Here is a 19674-nt window from a genome sequence, read left to right on the forward strand (position 1 = left end):
TACCTTCCCATTTATTTCGTATTTGTTATGTTGTTGTTCACGCCCAGCATACTGGGCAAGATACTATTCGCACGACGTCCTTGTTGTGGATGCCGTGCTCATGCCCGTTGTGTAGGCGGTGGAGACTCGATCGCATCCGTAGGTGCTTTATCGGCCGGATTTCGTGAGCACCCACTTACTGAGTTGCGCCTATTGCACGGGGTCTTTATGTTCACTTGTATTCTATTTAGAGGCTCGTAAACATGTGTGTACAGTTAGACGTTTCGTAACCCTACCAGTTCATATTGTTGTATAATATTTTAGTAACCTTCTCGGCTAGTGATGATGGACATAGTTGTTGAGGATTATATAGAGATATGTCATTATGTTGTGATATATGTCCTTACAGATTATGATATCCATGAGCTATCTTTATGGTTCACCTAGAAATGATTATGATATATTTGCTTAGAGGTGCTCGGTATGTTTGCTCCGGGTGCCCATCATGGCCCTCTGGTTGGGTCGTGACACTGGCCCTGTGATTCTGAGGGATGCCACTAGCGTATGAGCCGTTGTGATTTTAACATGGAGGCAAAGGTAGTGTTATATTTTATCAATTGCCGAATTATACCAATAGATCATGATTCTACAGTAAGAGAAGGTGTGCTTTATATATGCCATCCTAACCCGTATGCCAATCAACATGGGTAAAATCATGATCACAGAGATGGGAAGGATGAGGAATGATGGCAAGGAAAGGTTTCTCGACCCGAGCATGATTACTAATTTGCTACTACGTGCTTTATGCCAACAAACTCAGGGGTGATGTTATACTTCACCATACTTCTAAGAAGTATGATGCCACATCAAGGATGTAATCTACAGGCGAGTCTAGTGTTGGGCTCATTGTTGCACAGTGGACCAACTGCACTGAGCAGTCCATTCTATTTCTTACGGCAGATTTGCGGATTTGGGTTGTAAGAGGAGAGGCAGATCTAGAAGAGGAACTCCAGCAGAGTGTCCTGCTTGCACCATACACTGTTCAGTTCCTTAGTCTTGGGGGATCTCCACGTCTACCACCTGATGAGGATGTCAAATCAGTCACTAGAGATGATCCGAATGCGTCGATTACGGGCCTTAGGCCACAGGGAGTTTTCTGCATCCTTGTTCTTGTTGTTATTTAGCGTTAAGGACAAAGCTTAGTTTATGTGTAGGGTATAGTTGTTTTATTTGCTTCTTTGTGTTTTCTTTGACCTTTGGCTTTGTTTTGATTTGTTTCATGCTTTAAAATATAAAAAACAAAAATATATATATATGAAAAAATGGTTTTTCCCAATAATGGATTGCATTAAAGAATAGAGCGAAATAGGTAACTCTCTTGAGTGAGAAGTCCTAAATCTCTATGCTATCGAAGTTCTCTTGGTTTTAGTTATGCCTTGATAACTATGAGTGCCTTGATTATGATACCTAGGCCCAATTCTTGACTCATGTGATAAATGTTTTATATGTTTAGCTGCTTTGATCAGAAAGTCGGGATGGATTCGATTTTGAGTGAGTTATGTGTCATGTGTGTGAGAGAACTTGATTGTGGTTTCCATGTATTGATACTGAAGTCTAAAACTTGCCTGATATGTGTACAAAGTGAAATGAAGTGTGTTGATTCTAGGAAGTGATATAGGGGATTCTTTGATTAGCCATATTTAGAACATTCTCTTACCTACCTCTATGTTGATATCCTTAATTATTCCCGTTGAGCCTTTATCCTATTTCTTGGTAACAAAATTTTTAGCTTATTCCCTTTATTCTAATTGGCCAATAATTTGATCCCATAATCCTAGAGCACTTTAATTTAAAATAAAGGAAAGAGAAGAAAAGGGAGAGTGGAAGATGGAAATTCAAGAAAAAAAAATAAGGGTGCACTTTGTTTAAGAAAGAAATAAGATATGTTGCTAGTCGGGAGCAAAAAAAGAAGAAATTAAGTGCTCCTTGATATTTGTGCATGAATGTGTGCTTAATGAGATACGGGAATTAAATGAAAGTAGTGGTCGGAAGTGGAGAATATATATATATATATATATATATATATATATATATATATATATATATATATATATATATATATAATATTGGTGAGTTAAAGAGATGCGCTTAAGTAGGAAAAGATAAGATATTAAAGTGCTTAGGGAGGTTAGTCACTATTTTACCAAATATTCCTACCCATCCTATAGCCTACGTGACTCAAAGTCCTACTTTATCATAGACTCGATACACTTATATTAGTAGAACATTACACTAAGTGCAAGTCTATGGTTCCTCGTATGTTACATGTGAATTTTCTTTGTGAAAGTGAGCGTATTTCTCTTGATTATATGCCCATGTATGTGATTAAAATACACTTGTATTGGTGATTATTAGGAAACTCTCTTATTTTTGGTGAGGGGCACATGACTTGTGAAGAAGAGGTGATATTTTTGGTTTTCTTAGTCAAAGTAAGTACGCAACGGGTTAGTGAGTCGACTTTTTTAGGCTAGGAGGTTATAACAAGGTGCTAGAACGGTCTTAAATGTTCTTTGCATGACAAGTTGAGAGAATAGTCAAAAAGATTGTCTTCTTATGAAGTATAGTTGTTTGCTCGAGGACGAATAGTGGTATAAGTATAGGGTGTTGATGATAGGCTAGAAACACGGATTTTTAGCTTTATTTCACATCTTTGTTGACTATATTTTAATTATATTCGAACAACAATGTAGTATTTTACACTTATAATGTATATATATTGTGTAAGAGTTATTTCCAAACAAATGAGCATGTCTGGAGCTTAAATTGAGGTTGTCGTACTCCGAAGTCTAATTAGAAGTTCAACGGAAGAATAGTGATTGAGTTCAAAGTTCGAGAACTGTTAGAGGCTGTGCGCTTACCAAACAGTATGGAGGGACCTGGTTGTGTACCAGTTCCCTTATATAGTGCAGTACGAGAATCCACACAGGATTTTTATGTGGAAAACTCCTTGCTCAAGGGATTAAAAATCACGACTTACCCCAGCAGGATTTCAACTCCACTACACCGAGCAACTTCAGGTTACAAATCTATCGTAAGCTAGGAACTAACTCTCATAATCCCTCACCCTTACAATAATGCTTATGTAACCTAGTAACTAACCCTCCTAGTCCCTCCACCCTTGCAATACTCCGATTGCAAGAACCTTCACTTGACTAACTCTAGCCAAGGACCACTAATACAGCTAGTCTAACTCTAGCCTAGTGTAGCTCTCAAAAGCTTGTGGAAACACACTTTCAACAAGCACACTTTGAGAATTTATGATACCTACAAACAGCTTCTAAACAAGAAGAGTAGGTTTTCATTTTAAGCATAAATGAACAAAGATTTACAACAACCTAAAGAACATAGACTAAACTCATATAAGGATCTGGTTCATCAGCTTGAAAGTAAATTTGTTTTTGAGAGATCTTGAGAACTTGTGTCAGTAGCTTTGCATGATTTAGATTCGATTTTCAAGTCTACCAAATATGTTGCCATCATGTTATACATATAGTGGGAGCATGTGGGGTGAAAAGAGACTACTCTTCAATTTTAACCAAAAGCATGGGCCAACTCACGGTAAATTGCACTGTGTAGCAAGTGGCTCGGCTTTACGATTTGTCTCACCCGATAGTGCCGTGCACACAAGAGCGTAGACACGGTCAGTCTCTATTTGGTTCGGAACGATTTGTGACAATCATGAAAACATGAATGCACTTGGAACTATCAATTTCTCCCTTTTTGATGATAACAAACTCATAGACTATGTTCCCCCTGAGAACCAGCTTCCCACTTGTTCCCCTTGCGAAGCAGAGCATTATTGTCAAGGCACCTATAACATGTTAACAACATAATACCAGCTTCTATGTGAGGTCTCTATATGGTTTTGAAACAGTTTGACAGTCATCAAAACACGAATGCACTTGGAACTTAATTTCTCCTTTTTTTATGATGACAAAAGCACAGACAATGTTCCCCCTGAGAACCAGATTTCCACTTGTTCCCCCTTCGAAGCAGCATGCCTGCCCCCTTAATTTAGCATTTCTTCTTCCCCTTAATTCAACATTCCCCTTAATTTGGCATTGCCTTCCCTCTTAGTTCAACAATTCTTCTTTCCCTTAATTCAACATCATGCAGCATGTTCCTTCCCTTTTAATTCAGAATGTCTTCCCCCTTTTGACATCATCAAAAAGGGTAACAAACACAGCATGCGTAATAATAGCGATGTCGTATGGCATAAAGACAGCCAGAGTAGGATGAAGTAATTATCCAAGGCAGTAGTCTAGATAATACAAACATGATAATTAAAAAGCTAAGACATCATGTCAGAGACAGAGATTTTAGAGCTCAAGAGACTAAAATATGGAGCACATAACAGGGAGAAGAGTTAAGGAGCACAAGCAAGGGCTTTTAGAAAGTTGTTTAAATGTTCACCAGCAACTCGTTGATCTCGATCAACTTATCACGAAGCTCATCCTCTTCTCCTTTAAGCTAGTATTTTCATCTTGGAGCTCAGCATTTTCACGGACAAGCTTACTGCTAGGACCAGGTTCGTGTGTCTGTCCAACCAATTCAGCTTTTGGACTATCATTTTCTGCTTCAAGCCTGTTGATTTTAATGGTTGCTTGCTACCGTGTTTTGATTAAGTCTGAGATGACATAGCTGCTCCCCATATCTTCCTTTTTTGGGTATGCATTTGCATTCTTCCAAGATCCCTAGAGTGACCATCTGCTTCCTTATTCCCACTTCTAAACTTCGATAATCTCCAGAAGTTCTTTCTCTTCTTCTTGGAAGAACAGGTTTACTCGCTTGATTTGCTTCCTTTACCTTTTAGGAGGTCAAACCATGCTTTTATCTTGACTGCTTATTCACTCTATACATTCTCATTGGAATCTATTTCAAGAGTGGAGTTGATAGACTCACTTGCCTTCTCAGAGAAAGGCTCTTTTAAGAGCAAAGCCACAGGGATGCTAACTTTTGTCACCCTAGAGGGGTTTGGACTTTCAATTGAGGTAAGAGTGGTCCGACGAATGAATGATTCGAACACTCCTGGATTTTTGAGACCTGGTCCCTCTTGCATATTTCCTATTTTACTTCCTTCCCCCCTTAGTCTTTTTATCATCCCTTGCTGCCCGCAAGGCATCAACACATCCAGCCATCGTGTCCAGTTCGCTCTCTGAAAATCCCATTAAAACTTCATTTTCCTCAGGAGTATCAGCATTTTTAGAGTCACCCATGCCCTCACAGCTCGACTTTTCAGCAGCCAAGCTTTGAACCTTGGTAGTTACACATTTAGAATCCCTTATTTTGTTGAATACCTCTACTCCATCATCCTTTGCATTGATTATCTCAGCGGTTTGGAGAATTTTTGAAGCAGAGAGTGTTTGACCGCTCTCGTCAGAATCAGGTTTATCAGATGGAACAGGATTTAAAGGTCGGCACACTAATTTTACATGAGTTTGGTAATTTTGAGTTGTAGGGGGACCAGTTGTGAGGGAGTCTAAGTGTGCAGAGGACAAGTTTTGGTCTTTCAAAGTTGGATATGGTGTGGAGGATTTTGGTGACTGTGGTTCCAAGGGAATGCGTTCTTAAAGAGTAAGGAAGACCTGTTCATGTCTGGGATAGCTTGAGAGGCGAATTCATTTGATTGACATGATTGATAAGGGCAAGATTTTGTGAGAAGATGAGGGAACTCCAAGGTTTTCTTGCAAACTGGTTCGGTTCAAGAGAAGATGTAACGTTTGGTCTTAAGTTTTGAAAAGAGGGCTAGAGGAGTTTTAAAGACATGGCATTTTAACAATTTAGCGCATATAAGCATTAGAAAGACTACTAACCTGAGTCACGAAGACCAAGTCCCTTTGTGCTTGCTTCACTAAGCAACTATGAAGAAATAACTTCACCCTAAGTTTTCTGAACCTTGTAGCATTTTCTTCAGCAGCAAGCAGAATTAATATAACGGGAGAGAACCTTTTTTTGTAAAAAAAAAGCGCACGCTCCCCTCAAAGTTCCTTGAGTAAGATGACATTCTTCAAGTTTTTCAAAAGAACTTTGAGCAACATCACTTCATATGCTACCTTTGACTGTCCTTTTCTTACTTAAGTCTCACAACTGAACTACTGGCTCCATTTGGGAACCCCTATCAGATCGGGTCCTTTATAATGATGACCAGTAAAGATTGAGCTTCCTCCTTCTAAACCAGGTACGTCTTCCTTTTTCTGGTGCGGAGCAGGTTCCTCCTCTCTTGACCTTTGTTTGCCAGTATCTTCATTTTGAGGGTGATTGAGACTGCTGATCTTTTGTGGTTCACATTCTTGACTACCTTTATGCCCTACCTGATCTTCTTTTGCTAACTCCTTCCTTCCATAAATCGTATTCATCAGCTCTTTCATCTGGCTGTTTAGTAGATGATTTTCCTTGGTAACTTCTTCCACTTGTTCTCGTAGATCTACGATGCTGACGACCATATCATAACTCTCTTGTTCGGCTCTGTCAAGCTTCTCAATTAACTCCTTCTTTTATTTAGTGATTCTATGAAGCTCACTTATCAATCCTTTTACCACTAATATCAACATTTTGTGAGAGTGACCTTCCAGTTCTGCCTAATCTTTAAGAGGATCTACCTCCTTTTCATTGGCTTCATCATAGGTCCGCATTTTTTTAGGAGACACGAATTCAAGTTACTCATTGAGGCTTCATGATTGAATCCACCCTTAGGTGTATTACTTGAGTCAACTTCATCTTTGGATCCCTCATTGAATCTCTCCATGCAGTTAGGGCCTTCCTCATCAATTTCTTAGCTGCCCTTCTCTCTGTAACCTTTTTGACGTATTTTGTAGCTATCTCACTGGAGTTATTCTTCAGATCTTTACTGTAGCTCCTTCTCTTCAAGGATTCAGCATTTTTTCAAACGATTCTTTGAAATCTATGAGTGAGATACGCGATTTCTAAGTCATCACACTTGACTCACTACTGATCACATCATCAAGACTATTTCTTCTTTTTGGATCTTGAGTGGTCTCATCATTCTTCATTTTACGAGATCCAAGCTTTGTGCTGATTTTGTCTATTCCAACAGATGTACTTTTCAAAGCTTCCAAGATTTCCTTTAGGAAGAAACCATATTGTGCTCTTTTGATCCAAACATCAAAGAGTGATGTGCTTAGCTCTCTGGTCTTGTCATGAAGTATGGCTTTGGTGAGAAAAATCACAAGAACCATCACAAATGATGTCCCACAATTCCGGATCCTCAGCAGTGATGAAGTCTTCCATTCTAGCCTTCCACCAGTCATAGTGTTCTGCACTGAATCTTGGAGCACTTGTGATGCATTCTCTCTTCGTTTGGGTTAGTGAACTAGCCATGATGAAGATCATTTCTAGGTGTTAACCTTTTAGAAAGAACCCGCTCTGATAACAATTGTCAGAGGCTGTGCGCTCACCAAACAGTATGGAGGGACCTGGTTGTGCACCAGTTCCCTTATACAGTGTAGTATGAGAATCAACATAGGATTTTTATGTGGAAAACTCCTACCTCAAGGGATTAAAAATCACGAACTACCATAGTAGGATTTCAACTCCACTACACCGGGCAACTTCAGGTTACAACTCTATCGTAAGCTAGGATCTAGCTCCCATAATCCCTCACCCTTACAATAACGCTTATGTAACCTAGGAACTAACCCTCGTAATCCCTCCACCCTTGCAATACTCCGATTGCAAGAACCTCTACTTGACTAACTCTAGCCAAGGACCACTAATACACCTTGTCTAACTCTATCCTGCTGTACCACTCAAAATATTGTGGAAACACACTTTTAACAAGCACACTTTGAGAATTTATGATACCTACAAACAGCTTCTAAACAAGAAGAGTAGGTTTTCATTTTAAGCACAAATGAACAAAGATTTACAACAACCTAAAGAACAAAGACTAAGCTCATATCAGGATCTGTCCTTCAGCTTGAAGTAACTTTGTTCTTGAGAGATCTTGAGAACTTGTGTCGGCAGCTTTGCATGATTTACATTTGATTTTCAAGTCTACCAAATATGTTGTCATTATGTTGTATATATAGTGGGATCATGTGGTGAAAAGAGACACTTCTTGATTTTGAAGTAAAACATGGAGCCAACTCACGGTTTGTACTTATGTGCGGCAAGTGGTTCGCCTTTATAGTTGTCTCCCGCCGTGCTGTAAGGTGAATAGAGAAGATTGATTTGACTGGTCTCTATCTAGTTCTGAAACAGTTTGACAATTATCAAAAAACGAATGCAGTTGGAACTATCAAGAACCAAATATGAATGATAAAAATTAAAGAAAAACGATGACAACCCGAGGAAGATTGGCGCGACACACTGGGTCACGCTGCATGCGTCGCGCCTATGAGAATTTTTAGAGAAAAGCCTGAGAAATATGGCTGCAGAATACATCACAGCCGCAACGCACAAGGCGGGGCAGCCCTTATTGCGATAGTGTTCTATCGCTGCAATTTTTTTGCACTGAATTAGAAAGGGTATTTCAGTCCGGGCCTATTTTGCAGTGTTTAAATACATATAATGTTATATCCGGCAATTTTTGCGTATTTGGAAAAATTTGGAAGGTTCGGAATAACTTTTGTTTGTAAGAAATAAGGCCACATTTGGATTTTTCTAGTATGAATATGTCGGCTATGGAAACATTGGTGCGGAATTATCAAAGACGGTTAAGGGCAAAATCGGAATTTCGGAAATTTCTGCTTTCATGAAATTATAAAAGTTAGCCAATTGTTGGGCAAGAAAAAAAATAAGAAAATTAGGCCTAATTTTGCAAGGGGTGGCCGGCCAAACTCATGGCCCAAACCCACAATTGATTAAATTTCCCATGTGCTAAATATTATAAATGGCCTTTATCCTTAGAAATTTCAAGAAGCAAAAAGAAAAATCAAGAAGAAAAAAGATGGAGCTTTCGGCTCCATGGAGAAAAAAAAGGAAAGAAAGAAGAAAAAATTCTTGGAGCCTTGTCCTTGATGCAAAAATCTTGTTCTTCTTGAATTAGTGACAAGTTCAAGACGCTCTCCGACGTGGTATAATTGGTTTGGAGAAAGAACTCCGTTTGCGGAAGGTCGAAATTTCAAGAAAAGGTAAGAATCTTATTCTTTATGTTATGAAAGGTGTATGTATGTTAAAATGGTTAGAATTGTATGAGAAGTATGGAATTGTGATGTGTATGTGGGAGGCCGTGTGTCGTGTGTGCATGCAAGTGTGGCCGTGTGTATGCATGGTTATGTAGGCATGGTGTGTTGAATTTTTTGTAGTATTCTAGTTGTGGATATTATGAAAATTGTATTGGAAACGAAATTTGGATGAAGTTGAAGAATTGTAGGTGGCCGTGTGATGTTGTTATGGTGAGGGAAAGTGAATTAAATTTTATATAGTTGTTAGTTGTGTTGTTATGTTGTTTGTGATGAAAAGAAAGGTTTAATGAATTAAGTTAGTATGAAAGTTGGTTGTATGTTGTTATGAGATTTTTATGTAATTTTATGTAATTATGGAAGTAAGATTGTGAAGGTGAATTATGGTTGTTGTTAATGAATTCGGAAGTTAAAAACGTGATATGAAAATTTTTGTCGAAAAATGGAGATTTTAAGTGGGCTATGGTTTTGGTGGAAAATTTGTATATTTCGTATATTTTGTGAAATAATGAGAAGTGTGTCCGAATTGTGTTCGAATAACTTTGAGTTGGCAAATGAGTGTGAGAATAATGATATTGGATGATAAGTGTGAAGTCGGAAAGTAGGTTAATGGCATTATATTGTGATTTGTAGTGATTGTTGTGGTTGTTGTTGGTTATTGTTGGTTGTTTGGAGCCGAGTTGAATCTCGGGGGTGTCATGTTATAGGGAGGTGCTTGCCGAAATTTCGGTAGCCAAATACTTTAACCCAAGTTGAAATGTTAACTTGCATGAATAATTGGCAAAGGTGACCATTTGCAGATTTCTGACGAAACGGGAATTGAGATTGGACGAGCATAAGACGTCCGCAAGGTATGTAAAGCTTACCTATTCTCCATATGGCATGTCTTAGACCTACTAGGCCGAAAACGGAACCTCGGGGATGATTCTGCTCCTAGAAATCCGATTTTGATTTTGCCACTATTCATTAACGTAATTGATTCATAATGCTTATCTTTGGACATAAGAGTATATAAACCCCCGTATCTTTTGTAAATGGCTCCGAATCACTCCGAAACTTCCACGGATAACTTTATGGAGCCAAATGTTTGCAATTTATGTTTGCCGCCTCGACTTGACCCGAGGTGGGACCGCAGGTCCCGAGACTTCCCTTATTTGGTTGGTTTGGCCCATTTTCGTATGATATGAAACAGAAGTGTTTGTCTATGACGATAAGGTCCGTTTGAAATGTCCGATAATGATATTTGAAAGTTCGTTACTACGAATGATGCTAAAATCTTTCTGAAAATGATCTACGATGTGTTTTTGAGAAAAATTGATAATTTAAAAGTCCGCGATTTTTGTATATTAAATTCGATCAATTCGATACTCATTTTGGGCTTTCTGCTCCTAATGTGTCCGTATATGAAATTATGTGCCGAGTTTTGGAATTTACTTTTAAAATGCATATGATTTCTGCCTTTGCTCGCTCGTGCCGACTATTATGATTTCGTTCGCCGGTACCCGGCCGGCTTTGTGATCGTGCGCTTTGCGACACATTCGCAAAAAACGTATGATGTGTTACGGTTTCGAGACCTCGCCATAGGGCCGATTACCGTTTATGGCGTTATGATGTGATATGGCATCGATCCGTTCCGATGATTTCTTTGTGTGTGATATTATGATGTGTTCGGAGATGTACGGAGATTTGAAAACTTCTGGAGTATGATGTGCTGTGGCACCAGCGTCAGGGGGTGACCACATTCCTGAGCCTTATGCATGATTTCTGTTTGCATTTTGTACATTCGCATTCCGCACAGGTTTGGTCTGTTACTGTTGTATTTGTTTCTGTATCCTCTGACTCCATTTATGATTTGGATTACTGTACCTCCTGCTTTACATACTCAGTACTTTTTCCGTACTGACCCCCTTCGTGGGGCCAATGCTGCGTTTCATGCCGCGCAGGTACAGGCGCTCGGTTGGGTGATTCCCCGGTTTAGGTTACCTATTCTGCTACTTTGGAGTGCTCCCCTCGATCCGGAGCCCACATTGGTATATATGCTCTGCTTTGGATAATCTGTATATTTGCTACTGTTTGGGTACGGCGGGGCCCTGTCCCGTCATATGTTCGTATGTCTGTTCTGTTTGTAGAGGCCTGTAGTCATGTTTGTGGGTCGTGGGTCCAGTCTGTTCGTATATGATTTCGGTTTGTCTGTATATGACTTCGATTTGCGTCCTTAAGCGGCCCCGTAGGCTATTATGGCCGATATGGCCCGTCTGTTTGCATGAGTGTGTTTGGGCGATGTACATTCCGCCAACTTTGATTCTGATGTGATGTTTGACACGGGTGCCCGCTCAGGATCGCATTTGTATGATATCTGCTTTCGACTTTCAGTATGAGTAATGTCTGTCAAATCTGAACTTGTGGTATCACGATAAATTGGTTCGTAAGTTTGTTCGGGTGCCTAGGTAGGGCACCAGTCACGGCCCACGGAGCTGGGTCGTGACATATAACACACAATTTTGAAGGCATCTTTTGGACAGCTACATCTTGGTAGACCGCTTATATTTTGAACAAAGATTTTGCTACTTTATACAATTGAATCAATATTTAAGTTTGGATCGAAAGTTGATTGTAATGACTTCTAGTTTACTTTCTTCTCCTATTATGTTTACTTTACTATTATGGAGTAATTTATCTTAGGTTTTTTATGGACATGGTGTTTTGAGACTTATTTTTGGATTAACTTTGTAATGGTTCGCATTTTCGCAGGCGGGGTTAGCGCTCAAAAAAACTACTTCGAACTCGTTGGTGCTCTTTCGGACTTTATTTCAAAAGAGTCGCACCTAATGTTTAGGAAATTAGGAAAACCAGTTTTGAAGGGTTTATTCATACGACTTGAAAAATCCTTCTTAATCCAAAGTTCTAGGTAAGGGTCCTGGTGATCCCCTAGGGAAGGTGTTAGGCACCCTAGTATTAAGGATCCATACTATACGGTTGACCTTCGAATTCCAATGTGTGAGTATTTGCATAAACTGTTTATGTAGTGTTTATTTCTCGCAAAAAGATTGTCATGTTGCATATCATTTTTTTTTTTTTAAAGAATTGAATATATTCCCTTTATATATAGGGTGTTTAGGTTCGGATTTATGATATCCAGGTGTAAGTAGTTCCTTTTATATATAAGGATAGTAGTTTTTCTATAGGAAAAGATAGAAAGTTCATTTATTTTTATGACTTGGGTATACAAGTTTTATTCATGCTTTACTCACACATGGACCGGGTTAATCCGTTTAATACATTTTCAGAATATCCTTACCTAAATTTTTATAATAAGGCATAAATTGGACTGTTTTGATTTTTTAAGAAAAGAACTTTTATATTTTGCGCAATTGGTTTTTAGGAGAAAAACGAATTGTACTTATGGTCTAAAATCTTGTATATGCTCCCTTAAAAAGGTGCTTGCTGCATATATCTATTCTTTAAAATGAAGTCCCAATTTTATTTTATAAGATAAGATCTTTATTTTAAAATCAATTCTATTTTAGAAAAAAAAATGCTTTTCTTATTCGTTAAAATCATGGGCCTTAGATCAGAAAACATTGACCGTGATTTTATTATTTAGAGAAGGCCAAGTGGGTTTTAACCCAAAGAAGCAATTTTGTTTGGGTTTTCTTTAAAAAAAAATAAGCTGCGTGGGCTCTGGCCCAAATAATGCCTTATTTCTAGCCATTTTAAAATATAGGCATTGGCTACGTTTATTTGATCATAGATTTATCTAAAACCAAACAGAATTTTAGCCCAAAAAGCGACTTACATCATTTGTTTTCAAAATACCAAACCGAATGGGCTCTAACCCAAAATATTTCAATGAGCATTCGTTTTTCTTGAGAGAAGAAGACAAGTGCGCTATGGCCCAGAAATATCAAATTTTTACCAACCTAAAAACCTAGAAAAAAGACATACTTTCAATAGTTTTAAGAAAGAAGCCTTTTTGCCTAATCTATTTATCCTCTTAATTTTACACAAGTTGTTATACTATTTTTGCATTCCCAAAATCTTTTCAGTCTGTTACTTATTAAAACTAAAGTAGTTGCTTCCCATTTTTAAGTCTTCAAAATCAGTACGCATTCTCAAAGTTCTGAAAAAAAGGTTTTCAGGTGCTAGAGTCAATCTAAACAGCATATGCACCGTTTGCCTATGATACCTAATTCATAATAAAGGTTCCAATAACATTTGTGGGTTTTTATAAATAATAAGCACAATACAAACAAGCCAAAGACAGCAAAATATGACGGAGTAAAATAGAAAGGGGTGTACCAAACCCCAACCATTTTCACCATGGCTGGGCCTTCATATCATTTTTACCCATGATTGGGTCTTCAATATGTTAGCTTCCCTTTCTTCCTTTTGGACTCGAAGACATTGAAAGAGATGTTCCCTATTGGGCTTTTAGCCCAATAAGGTGACTAGACCTCGGCCCGAGTGGCCATGCAGTAGAGAGGGGAAAAACAAAAGACCCCGGTTAGTTTATATTTACTGTTCCTATCATACATATGATATATGCACATAATATACATAGTATACTACTGTTTTATAAATCCCATTCTATACATGAATATACAACATATATAAACAACATATCATATTTATTGAAGAGATCATGTGAGTTATATGTGTGTTCCATGTCCTCAAACTCAATATCCCAAACTAGGTGGTGGAAGGCCAAGTCATCACCCCCTTTTAATCCTGATGCCGCACAAGTTCCAAGAGGTTTCATGAACCTCCGGCATGGCTGGTCACCAGGGAAGGGTTCAAACTAGACCCCCCCTTTACCTAAACTGCCTCTCAACCAACAATCAGGGAAGGCACAGATTCACATGCACCCACACATGGTTCAAAATAAATAAGATATACCTAATATATATGTGTATGGAACAACTATCAGCCAACAAGAATAATTGAGACCAATAGAGAAAACATACTTAAGCATGAAAGTGAAGGTAATCTATATGCGCACAGTATAGCCTAAACTAAACTTAAACCAAGCAAACCACGACAGATCAGCCACATGGAAATGATGCAATTCTGAACAACATAGAATCGGGTAGATATGGTAAAGTATAGGGACACACAAGGAAAAGGGAAAACCATTATCTAAGCATAGTGTCATCACAACAGGTTTAATATACATATAGTATATCTATAACTATCCCAGGCATAACTCTCAAATGGTTCTAGACATTTTATGGACATTCCAAGTGAATATTCTTGCCATTTTATGATGTTATGTTCCAAATCTAAATGATTCTTCTTGTGAAGGCAAAAAATAAACAGGGGGATCCCAATTATAAACTCAACAGATATAGCATAGCAAAGCCAATTCAAGACATAAGCAATAATGGAAACTAAGCTAGGATTATCTATAGAACCAACTGCCCAGAGCCCTTTAAGCTATCATGTTCCCATACGGGGTATATAAATCTTGGACATAATCAGTTACACCTCTATACATGACTTAAGCAAGTAGGAAGGTCAAATTCTTAGAATGCACAGAGATCTCACATTCTTTTTATTCTAGGTGTCCTAACCTTTACTCTTGATTCTATCTCATTTGTAGGAAAGTTTAAATTAACTTAAGGGATGCACTTAGTCTTAGCTATAACCTTATTCTTAATCTTCATCTTTTCTTCAAAATTGAATAAGTATCACATATCTCTAACATTATATGTTGCACAGGAGGAAAACAACCTCATTCAAACATACCTAGAATAGGGACAACTTTATCTGTTGCTGGGCTTTTAGATTAATGGACTCACAACTCAGTTCAAAGAAGGAAATGGAAAGGAAAAATGACTCACTGTTCAAAGGGTCACATAGAAAAAGGGTCAAATATACCCCCATCAGCCTACATTACTATCTTGACTAAACATAGGGCCATTACCCTTCTTACCTTTTAAAAGAGGCATTTATTAGGACTTGGGATGCAAGGAAGGACAGATCATCTTTCAAATATAGGTTGAAATTACAACAATGTACACAGAATCTACATAGGGTCCAAATCATGATCCTAACTTAACCAGTTAGTAAAGGTCCTGTCATATACTATCATGTTCTCTTCACAAAAGGGAAAGGACTCTTCTATTTCATTTACCAAAACAAGCAGTGTTCCTTTTAAATATAAAAAAAACAGTTTTTCCCTTTCCAGTTTTATTACAATCTCCAACTGATCCAAACATTTTCTTAAGGCATATTAGGACAGACACAACAAAACCAAGCTAAATCAGTTCTAGCAGTCCATTACAGGTGTATAAGCAATTCCATCTTTTAAGACTCAACAACCTTAACAGAATGACAAGATGACACCAAAGTGCAAAGGGTGAGAGGTTATACCCCATAGACTTGAGAGGGATGCCATGACAACCTTTTATTTGGGAGAAAAGATACTATGGGTCAAGCAATGCTTGACCCTTTCTCAATCCTCTCCTAAGGTTTCTTTAAAAGACCTTCCCCATCTAGCCAAGTGGTTTTCAACCTCAACCTATACACTTATGACCTTTTGTTAACCCACTCCTCCCCAATTATACACCAAATGAGACTGGACAGTTTACAGATCAACAGGCAAGTTGTTTTGTTTTTCTTTAAAGTTCTCAAAACTGTTTTATTTTTTCCTATTCCTTCATACTCTTCTTTTACTTAGATTATCATCATGAGGCTTTTTCTTTCTATCTGTGCCTATCTTTAAGCCTAGGCAGTTTGCAAATAAAGGATTACTATTACTCCATCAATTATTATCACACACAAGAAAAACAAAGAAAATATTCATGCCTCAAGGTAAAGCCTTAATCTCTAAATTGTTCAAGACATGGGCAAATCAAAGTCAAGCTGCTTCTTTTCATTCTTCTTTCAATACTTAAGCTCATAAAACTTGAACACTCATGATCCCTTACCAAGTTAAGACCTATACATGGGTGAAGACAACACAGATACAAGAGCATAACATAGCAGTCCCTTATTTTTTTATAACTAATTACTTCACCTTTAAAATAAAATCACTAATTGGGGTAGTGTCAACAAAAGAAATCACAAATAAGAGGACATGCCTTTTTCTCAGACTCCATTTTCATTCCATTTTTTATTTTATACCTTTCCATCAGATTCTCTACATTTAGGGAGGTAGACTATTCCTAAGTGAAGGATTTGTGGCATAGACTAATAGGATAAGTTGTGAACACCATGTGCATAAGCAACAAATTTTATCAAGACAAACCAGCCTTAAGGAAATCAAAAGGGAAACAGGGTTCACACTTAGGTGTCATGATCATGATGTTTCTAGGATTCTGCTATGGGTCATGGACAATTAACATACACTTGTCACAAATCATAGGTGGTTATACATAATCTACATTAGGTGATGACACAAACATAGACACAGTCATGAGCAAACTATCAAGCTGTAAACTTAAGGCATGAACCTAATACTCCTTTGTTCTAGTATTAGATAACAAACAAACAAACCATTGGCTTATCTTGTCTTACTCTATTCTAAGTGCAAGATTATTTAAGAGGAAAGAAGCAATGAGATATCCCACTATTATATGCAGAGGTTCAACAAAATAGATTCACATTTTTATCTAAATTTTCCTTTATTTACTTATTTTCAGAAGAAGGAGAAACAAGTTAGGAATGGTATCCAAAACAAACTTGTCAAGTTCAAACAACCCAATTAAGACTTTAACAACAGACTCACTTCACAATAGGGGGCAATCCATGACTGACTAGCAAAATAGGGGGATTTAATTATGATCACCAACACACACTACCAGCAAATCAACCACATTCATTTGTATTACACATAGACTGTCTCACCTCTCTCTTCTCTTTTTTTAAAAAAAAAAATAAGTTGAACTTATTATACTTACTCTACTTAAGATCATGCTCAGTAAACTAACAACAATATTCAAGAAAAGGCAAGGGAAAGGGAAGAGGACCTTCAAAACACCCCACATACACATCTTTATAGTGAACACAGAACCTCTAGACCACATAAACAAGCAAGACCAAATGCAAATTCAACAGTCTACTTCTCGAATGAACTTTACAATAACATCTTCCTCAATTCCTATCATGTTCTTATTAAATGAAGCACGCATTAGGCACAGAACCAAACAAAGCATTTTTAGCAGATGAACACCATCAAAACATATAAGTATAGCTAACAAACATACTTAGACTATGCAGAATACTAAATAAAAAAATGAAATAAATCAAATTAAGGTTTACCTTTTGAATGCGCAGCCAGGAAAAGAATGGATTTGAAGACCTTGGTGCTTCCAGACTCAAATCTCAGCCACACAAAGCGTAAAAATAAACAAATTTTAGAACTAGAAAGACTCTAACCCCTTAGGTGAAGTCTAAAATTATACTAATGAAGCATAAATTTTGAGTAAAACTCAAAGTTCAAACTTCTTGGTTCTAAAAAACCTTTTCTTTTTCTTTCTCTTTTTTTTTCCAACTTTTTTACTCTTCTTTTAAGTTCTGGTGGAGATTCTATTTATAGAACCCCAAGGCTTTGCAAAATGGTGAAAGCGGGAGAGAACTCAGAGGCGGCGCCTCTAGGGTTACCCGAAGAAGAAAGAGAGAGAAGAGAGTAGAAAAGAAAGGGAGGGGGGGGGGGAGGGGGGAGTGTTCATTTATTTTTCAAAAGGGCAAATGAAATGAGGGGTCGTGGGGGAGGGTTTGTATATCAAGCGGGATTGGGCCAGGTCACAGCCTGCCTTGGGCTGGACTCGGTCCAAATCCGAATTTTAAATCCATGGGGCCTCATCTTTTATGTATACACCAATTGTATACATATATACCTCATATATAGGTGTATACATTGGTGTATACATTGTTTATACCTAAAACAAATAGTTAGAAATTAAAGTTTGGAGGAAATTTTAATTACCGAAAAAATTAGACCATAATTTTAAAAAGCCGGTCAAATCGTGAATGGGACTAAAATGGCCTTAATTAAGTATCCTAGCATAATTATTTTAATTAAGGCCTTTTAATATTAATTTCGAAAATTAAATTAAACCTATTATTTTTTAAATCAAATGTTAACAGGCTGATTTTGCAAAACAACTCTAATTTCTTTAAATTATGGACTGACTAAATCAATTATGGCCAAGGTAAAAAAATATAAAAACTCAATTTTGTAATTACTTAATTAATTAAATAATTAACCTAATTGAAACATTAAGGGCAATTATGCTTATTTTATAAAAAATCAGAAGTTAAGAAGGTTAGATAGTTAATTACTTAAATCATTTGAATTATTCAAATTTTCAAAGATAAAATAAAAGGAAAGGAGTATTTGCAAAATAATTTCAAATAATACAATAAGGACCCTTTCTCAATTTCCTCTTTTCTCTTTTTTTTAAAAAAAAATTAAATTCAACAAAATCATAAAAATGCTCATTAATTTCTAAATAAAATTATGGTGCATGAACATCCCTTTTTTTTTCTTTGTTAATTAAAGGAAAAGAAACATTGATGCTGGACAATTTACAAAGAATCACTAGCCTCCTTTTTTTTTTTTTTTTTTTTTTAATAAAAAATGCTCATCTCATTTATTTATTATCCAGGGATTCTGAGTGACTAAAATAAATTACGGGAGGTCAAAAATTAGGTGTCAACAACTGCCCCTTCGGTGTTCGGGGATGGCGGGGCCGTCCCTGAGCAACGAAATTTGACTAACCCTAATTTTTGACTGACCCGGCTCATTTCACCCTTTGTCTCTATGCAATTTTCACATATGTGGCCTGACCCTGGTCTCTGGGTTTCCTACATATCTCATGTCATATGACAATTCAGGCCGCTTGTAGTTCGACTTAACTAAAGAGCTTCAAGTGATCTGGAAGAAAACTATCCGGGGTTCCAATATTGTTATTAGGTTTCCCTGGAAGACTGTTAGAATGAGACCGACCCTCTGGGCTTGAGTTTGCCTACTGTCACGCCCCAAACCAATGAGTCATGACGAGTGCTCGACCACTACTGACCAAGCACCCCCAACTCATACTTGCATCTGTCACTGAGCAATATGGTGGCCCATATATAAACTAAAACCGAACTATACTATCTCATGTATGCAACAAGAACTCGCAACTAGCATACATATATATATATACATACATACTGCGGATAACAGTGCAGGCCGACTAGGCCGCTACATATGCTATACCATAAAAATAAGAGCCCACAAGGCTACACAACATCCCAACTACATACAATTGTCTACAGACCTCTACGGAACACGAACTATAGAAAAGACAGGACAAGGCCTCATCGTACCTATATATATACATGTCAAAATAGCATACCAAAAGGACTGCAGCTCCGAACCAAGTGGAGTGCACTAATCGGTGAGCCAGGCTCATCTGGGTTGGACCGTCGTCCGGCTACTCGAACTCGAACTGGCATGAACGTAGCGTCCTCAGGAAGGAACGTCAGTACGAACAGTGTGCTA

Source organism: Lycium ferocissimum, chromosome 8 (genome assembly GCF_029784015.1).
Source record: "Lycium ferocissimum isolate CSIRO_LF1 chromosome 8, AGI_CSIRO_Lferr_CH_V1, whole genome shotgun sequence".
NCBI classification, from domain to species: Eukaryota; Viridiplantae; Streptophyta; class Magnoliopsida; order Solanales; family Solanaceae; genus Lycium; species Lycium ferocissimum.